At 34.4% G+C, this 8,103-nt stretch overlaps 1 long non-coding RNA gene across 1 annotated transcript; it reads left to right on the top strand.

The window, feature by feature from the left end:
- Positions 1 to 5,511: 5,511 nt before the first annotated feature.
- LOC140014524 (uncharacterized) lies at positions 5,512 to 6,358 on the top strand. The gene is made up of 2 exons (XR_011821283.1): positions 5,512 to 5,653; positions 6,161 to 6,358. It is a non-coding gene; the product is annotated as an uncharacterized lncRNA (long non-coding RNA).
- The last annotated feature ends 1,745 nt before the right edge of the window (positions 6,359 to 8,103 follow it).

Here is an 8,103-nt window from a genome sequence, read left to right as displayed (position 1 = left end):
TTTCTATATTCCTCTTGATGATGATGGCATCTAGTGGCATAAGGGAACAAGTCTTTCCCATGTTTTTACTGGTAACAGATCAGTCCATTTGAAGTGTGATTGGTGTCATTCCGTTCTTCTTGTGTAACTACTTCCAAAGAGCTACAAGGTGTAGACACCGATTTTTATTTGAATTTTTTTTTCACAGAAAATGAAATGGCCCCTGTGTCTGTGTGTGTTTTTTTAAGCATTATTCATTTAAGTTATATCCTATATTTTTTGTAGGCCCAAAAAAAATAAAAGGAAGAAAAAGATAAAGGAAAAAGATAGGAATGAAAAAGAAGAGATAAACGTTTTCTTGCTATCTTTATCGAGTGAATTGCCCAATTTCTATCCAAGAAATGAGGGTCTGAGCGTCTAGTAATCAGAACAATTTTCCCTCCAAGCTCTCTCTGACATTTCTCTTCCTCACAGCACTTCCACACTTAGTACCCACGCAGAAGACCACCCCAAAATGTTCATCATCTGCACAAAATTTTCCCAACTCCTTTTCTTAGATTTTTTTTCTCCATCTGTGCACAGCCACCTGTGTCACACAATCCATATATACAAACACAGGCAAGAAGGAGAGAGAAGACAAAAAAAAGAAAGGGAGCAAAACGACAAGGGGGCCATGGCCAAAATGTTAGCAAAAAAATCGTGCAACAAAAGTATTAATATCATATCTGTTATAAAACTAATAAAATGAAACACTACAATAGGAATTGAAATATTAGGAAAATGAGTAGAGAAATGGAGAATGATTTTCTTATTATTCCAACCAATACCAAAAGTCATCCCAAAAGGTGTCAATGTACCTCTATATATATGTACTACAAGATTAAAGGTACATCAATCTTATTAAACACTCATTACTACAAGAATAAGAAGAACTTTATGAAACGGTTCATCCACTACATGAATAGATTTATGGATTGTAATTTCTTTACATAATGTAGCAATGAATCAAGAATTAATCCTCTTGGGAATACAAATGGACATTCACACTTTTAGTTGTTTCATAACACTCCCCCTTGGATGTCCATTACACAAAGAATATGCCTCGTTAAAACTTTACTAGGGAAAAATCCACTGGGACAAAAACCATAATGAAGGAAAAAGAGTACACTATTCCCGTGTATTACTTTTTCCTCCTAATGCAAATATCATTTGAGGTCTTTTAATCGTCGCATTCCAATATTCTTCACCAATTTCTCAAATATTGCAGTCGGCAATGCCTTGATAAATCAATCTGTCAAATTATTATCTGATCGGATTTGTTGCACATCAATTTCACCATTCTTTTGCAAATCATGAGTAAAAAAAAATTTTGGTGAAATGTGTTTCGTTCTATCTCTTTTCAATTGAGCTATACAAGCTGCATTATCTTCATATAATATAGTTGGAGGATTTTCTTTTTCGAAGGATAACCCACAACTCTTCCGGATGTAGTGGGTCATTGATTTTAACCAAACACATTCTTGACTAGCCTCGTGAATTGCTATTATTTCACTACAAGAAATTTGGTCATTAGTGACAACATTTCTCAGTGATGAAAAAAAACCGTCATAGAATGGGGTCCTTTAACCACAATACGGCAAGTTGTCACAATTGAGTCAAGGAAGCCAACACATCAGTGACGACCTTGCATTGTTGTCACAATTCGATTCCCACCAGGAGTCACGGAGAGAGCGGGAATTGCAATAGTGACAACTTTCTAAAAGTCGTCAGTATTAATAGCACTTTCTTTGACAACTTTGCTATTGTTGTCACTGATAACATTATATAGCCATTAGTGACACCTAGTCTTATCACTGCTTGATTTAAAATATTTATTGCTTTTTGCAACTATTACTTCTAATTTTTTGTAATCATTATGTGTTCTCTAATGATTTTTAACTGTTGTATAGTTATGAGCCTCCTTATTAGTTTAATTTTCTTGTATATGTAATAACTTTATTAGAATAAAAAATAATTAAAAATAAAAAATTCATTAGTGTAAATAAACTTGTGACTACTTAACTTAGAATGATTATTAGTTAATTTGATATGAATATAAATAAGAGTTTTCAAATTGAGCCGGTTATCGAAGTGGATAAATCCTAAACTCCATAGTTAATTAACTAATACACTTTATGTATTAGTTGAATTGTGCATTTTTTTTCTTATTTGAAGATAATGGATTAATAGTGAAGTTTTATAAATAGTAGTTATAATTGATATAAAGTTTTAGCACCTATAAGAACTAGTTAAATTTTATTAAAATGCTTTTCCATTTATATGAATTTAAAAAACTTTGCCACTCATACTAGAATTTTTAATCATACTAAAATTTTTAAAATTGTGACACAAAAATAATGAATAAAAATGAAATCTATATTTCAAATACAATTATAAAAGACAAAATTGCACCAATTTTTCTAGTGTAAAAAGGGGGGAATTATGATGTCCAAATCTAGTTAAAATTCAAGACAAAAACAAAGTGGCGCAATTTTAAAATTCAAGGCAAAAAAAGAGGCGCAAATTTGTCCAAGTCTCTTGTACTACGCAGATGCAAAACAATAACTTTTCTAAGTTTTGAACTCTCTCTCAGACTCTCACAAATCGCCTCACTTTTACTCAGCCCGTCAGCCCACACTCACCTCTACATCCACGGCTCCACCTCCACTTCCACTTCCATTTTCACCTCCACCTCCACCTCTACCACACTCTCGATCTCTTCGACAATTGAAGACTAGTGAAGTACCGTGGCTCTTGGGCATTGAAGACCAAGTAATTCTCCAAGTCTCTGCAGCAAAGGTTAGTTCTTTCCCTCTCTTCTTTGTCTCTAAGATAGTTTGCAAATATTTTGGCCCTACGCTTGTTTTTTTTTTTCTGAAAATTTCTACCTGCATTCTTGTTGAACCTGCATTGAGGGTGTAATTTTATGGTTATTTACATGATTAAACTTTTTATCCCCTGAAATTTTATTGCCCTAAATCTTAACTTAGGGAAAAAATTAGGGAAAAATTTTTGCCTAGTTATCGTGAATCCCCTAGATTAATTGTATCCTCTACTTTTGGCCCACTTGGGAAGGACTTGCTGCTTCCCAACGATTTTTTGTACAAAATCAGCTACGGCTGGACTTGGTAGGGGGAGAATGAGTGAAACTGATTCAGAAGCCTTCCAAGCAGCAGTCTTTTCAAGGATTGGTGATCTGGTCAAATTAGACAGGTAATTTTGCGCAAACTCTGATGGTAATTTCTCAGTTACACTCTCACCCAAAGAGCCTTTTTCTTTATTTGAATACACTTGTTGAAGTTCACACAACTGGAAATCTCAAATTTTCTTGCTTAAGAAAATATGGTAGTTTACATTTTCCGAGTGGAAGGATGGCAAAGCATCAGTCAGATAGAATGAAGACGTTCCTTGAAGAATTGAATGATTTCCCAAAATTGCTCCGCAGTAAGCCAATTCAGCTGACAGATAAAGTGACAGAACAGTATCTTGAGGTGAGTATATCTTCAACTGTGGATGAAGTTCTTGAAAGGAGGGATGTATTATTAATCATGCGTGTGGCAAGCTGCTGTCATATATGCTCAATGGACTTGTATGTTTATTGTTGTGCCGTTGAACAAGCAAGCTCTAGTTTATCATGTTAACAACTTATAATTTATTTTTCTCCCTTTAAAAGTTTATGGCTTAGTTAATCTTGTGTATCTATGGTTTAGTTAGAGTTGTCACCATGTCATTTTGTCAAGCTATAGAGTAGAGAACTGTTTACGCCTCTGTCAGGAATTTGGAATTGTAGATGCAGCTTCCTTCTTGCTGGAAAGGGTTGGTGATGTTGGAAGTGCTCTTATGCTCATTCTTTCTGGCCTCAATGAAAAATTTATTGTGCTTGAAGCTTCTATTATCAGTTTAGTTGTTCAGTTATTATTCTAAAAACTAGAACAATTAAAAGGGCTGAGTTAGGCAGTTGATATGGTTTTTAGTTAGGTTGTGGGCTGAAATGAAACCAGACCATGACTCCGTTTGTTGAATGGTCTGGGGTAATATTGGTACAGGTCATAAGTAACACAACCATACATAGAGGCATGCACCTATTTCTATATCAACTCCTTAACTCTATCTCTCCCTCTCTCTCACACAGACACTCGAGTATATTGTCCATCACAGTCTTTCCGGAGTTTCTGTAGCATATTTTGTATTTACTGGGGAGGGGCAGCTTTATACATTCATGGTCCTCATATCAGAAATGACTACCCCAGAAATCAACATGAGATGGCATCTTGATATTTCTGGATTGAAGAGGTCCAATGCCTACCTAATTAACGATGTCTTTATTTTTTTTGGCTGGCTGATGGCAAGGATTTTGTTGTTTGTTTACATGTTTCACCATGTTTACATTCATTATAGTCAGGTCATCCAGATGCATTCAGTTGGTTATTTTCTAGTATTTGTTGTGCCTTGCGCTCTTTCTATCACGAATTTGATGTGGTTTGGTAAAATTATTAAGGGGCTCATAAAAATGTTAGCAAAGAAGCAGTGAGGAATAGTAATGCTCTGATTTCTTCTATTACCACAGTCAAATTTTTCCCTTGCGTTCCTACTTGTACAAACCTATTAGTTCAACTTTTGTATGTGATCTGTGCAATTCAACTTTGGTTACTTAAGTATGGTGAAGTAGTTTATACATATGTTATGCCATTGTGGATGGGTAATTCCTGTGCTTTTTGGTTCAAATTATCATCTATGTTCTTACCTTAATTATCTTTTATTTCTCCATGCAATTCAGTTTTGGTTACTTAAGTATGGCAAAGTAGTTTATACTTAGGAGTAGTTTGTGATTTGAAGTGTAATTTGAAATGGTTTTCAGAGTATTCTACCTTAGGGCATAAAATAAGATATGGTGAAGAGGACAGGGTGCTTGTTTTTCTTTCTTGAAAAATAAATGTACCTGATAAATCAATAGCCTATCTGATGCCACCGGCTATGAGGTAATTTTTTTTCTCAACAAACATATTATTTTTCATAGTTATGTTCAACTTATTATTTACTTGAATTGATGACGAGTATTTACTTTGTTAGATTTGAAGCAATACTGAATTCTTGAAGCTAGGAGGGAGTGTTAAAGATAGAGTGGCAATGAAGATTATTGAAGAGGTGACTTAATTGTTTTCTTTAATTTGCTGCTTTTAAAGTTATCTTATTTGACTTTGAAAGTTTTGAACTTTGGATCTTTCATTATAGAAATTTGTGCTCTCTAAGATTAGCATATGTTGTTCTGAAATATTTAAGTGATTTGAGTTTTTGTACGATATGATGGTGTTATTGAGGTAATGTGTTTGAGCACAAGCTAGGATAGTGATGAGTTCTGACCTTGGATGGTAGCTATTAAGTCTTGCAATTTACAGTATTTACTGCTTTAACAAGCATTTACATGGCAATGCCAATGCTTTTCAGTAGCTTTTAGTTGTTTTTGTGATTGGAGTAATTTGGGTATATGGATTTTGATAATGTTAATATTGTTTATGCAGTACCACTCCATGTATTCATCCTCTAGTGGTTTGGAGAAATGGGTTGTAAAGATTGAGCAACCCATAGACATCTTTCTCACGATACCCATTGCATCAGTTTCTCTTATATAAATGAGGTACACATTGCCTCAGTTTCTCCTATATGAATGGATAGCTCGACACCTTGTATCGTGATTGACATTACTTTGGTTATCATACTTGACACGTTGTATCCTCTGCTATTCATTACTTTGGATTGTTTTGGTTTAGTTCAGTTTAGTTTATTTGAATGTTTAGCTAAGCAAGCGAATCAAAGTTGCTTTTCCTTTAGTGTTGTGCTTGTAGTCTTATCAATTGGTTATATTGTTCATAGCAGTACTTATAGCAGTGCTTGTTGCATTATCAACTTGTTATATTATTCCTTTGAAGCTGAAGTTTAATAGCAGTACTTATTTCTTGAGCTGATTTTGTGCAATAGTTCGGGGCTGATTTTGGCTTTATTTGGGGCTGATTTTGAATGTACAGCTTTAATTATTGAGGTTCTTATTGGATTGCATATTTTAGCTAAGCAACCTAAGTATTGTTACTTCTCCTTCAGTGTTTTAATCCTCCCCTTATCAACTTGTATTACTACTTTATTACAGATAAATGCTATTTAAACAAAATTTTGGGAGCTATCTATAGCAATGACTGAAGGACGTTAAAGACAAAGTCGCAATTTCTCATGCATGGGTCCGCTTGGATGTTCTTTGGTTTCTTAAAATTAATTCCTTTTGTAAACGTACCTTATGAATATGTGATATTTGGGCACAATGTTACTTTTATAGACCTTTGTTGGGTAATGTGCACCTCAATATGACATTTGAGTACTTAATATGCTATTTTGGCATGTAGCCTAATGCAACAACTACTTTTGATTATCGATTGTTTAGATTACTTCTTTCAATTTATTTTAGATAAATAATTTACCATGCTAAATTGTGAGTTTATTGAAATGGAGCTGACAATGTTAAAGATCACTAATGACAAAAAAAGAGCTGTTGCATAACAAGAATCAAAAACTCTTTGTGACAACAAAGCTTGTCACTAACTCCAAACTTCAATTGTGACAACAAATATTGTCAATAAGTAGATCATATAAGTGACAACTTCTGACACTTTTCAGTGACAACCTTGATCAATACATCTCTGACAACATGCTAAGTCGTCAATAAAACTCTTTCATATTGTTGTCACTAATGACAACCATTCACTGATGACTTTTTGTGTTGTCACTATATACTTTTACCAACGAAGATATAGTGACGACTCTGTGACGACTCAAAAGTCGTCAATAAAAGTCATTAGTGACAACATTTCTATGTCTTGTGATGACATATTGTTGTCACTGATGACCAAATTTCTTGTAGGGTTTCAACAAGATTCGATGAAGTGGCGGCTAATGATTGCTTTGTAGATCGCCAAGAAATGGATGTGCCTCCATATGTAAATAGATAACCAGTCTGAGATTTTGCTTTATACGGGTCAGATAAATACTCAGCATCAGCATAACCAACCAATTCAGGGTTGAATTGTGAGGACTCAAAAATTTACTTATTTTAAATTCCTATTACTAGTTTATTTAAATATTTAATTGTCCATTTACTCCGAATATTTCATTTTAATCTTTTTAGATCCAATTACATGGAACTATGACTTACTTATATTTTTAAAATGACTCGTTTCAAAATTTAATTTTTGAAAGCTCGTTAAGTGAGAATAGTGAATACGCGTTTGGAAATAATAAACGATTTGAGGATACAGTGAGTTTGGAGAGTGAAGACTCATACATTAGTCTGAAAATAGTTATTTTTATGTTTAAGTACTCAAGTATTAGTTAGTAATACTATCGTTACAAGAATTCCTTAGAAATTTCGCTCTATAGCGCACAAATCGGAAGTACGCGTTTTCGCGTGCACAATTTAATCGAGAGACTTTAGACCTTTATTTTTAGACTATTTAGAGTGACTAATAATAGTATGGATGGAAGTGCATTAGAGGTTTAGTGCACAAGTGAAACAAACCCGAGAGGAAACGAGCACGAAACGCACGCGAACGCGCACTATTCCTAGTTGACTTTTGGAGCACTTTTTGGCCACACACTTAAGCTTCTCAAGGAAGCTTCATCATCAGCCAAACACACTCTCTCTCTTTTTTCTTGCTGGCCGGCCACCCCAAGGAAGAACAAGACCAAAAGCTCTTCATTTTCTTGCTTCATTTCTTGTCCAAATCACCCCAAAATTTTACTACACCTTGCAAACCACTTGGAGATCAACTCAAGATAGGAAAGGAGCTTCATTTGCACGGTTTTCTTGAGCTTCGAAGGACTGAAAATTTCTGCTTTAGTCATCTAAGGAGGTAACAAATGATCAACCTCTTGAATCTTGGCTTATATAAGTTATATTGCACTTGTAAGCTTATAGATGCATGTGGATAGCTCTATATTGTTGGAAATCTTGTGAGGGGGCTCTATGAAATCCCACAATGGACTTGATGAGCTGGTTTGATGATATTGGGTGTTATTTATGTTGGATTAGTGCTTAATCTA

This window comes from Coffea arabica, chromosome 9e, assembly GCF_036785885.1.
Source record: "Coffea arabica cultivar ET-39 chromosome 9e, Coffea Arabica ET-39 HiFi, whole genome shotgun sequence".
NCBI lineage: Eukaryota > Viridiplantae > Streptophyta > Magnoliopsida > Gentianales > Rubiaceae > Coffea > Coffea arabica.
This window is presented reverse-complemented; position numbering and strand designations above follow the sequence as displayed.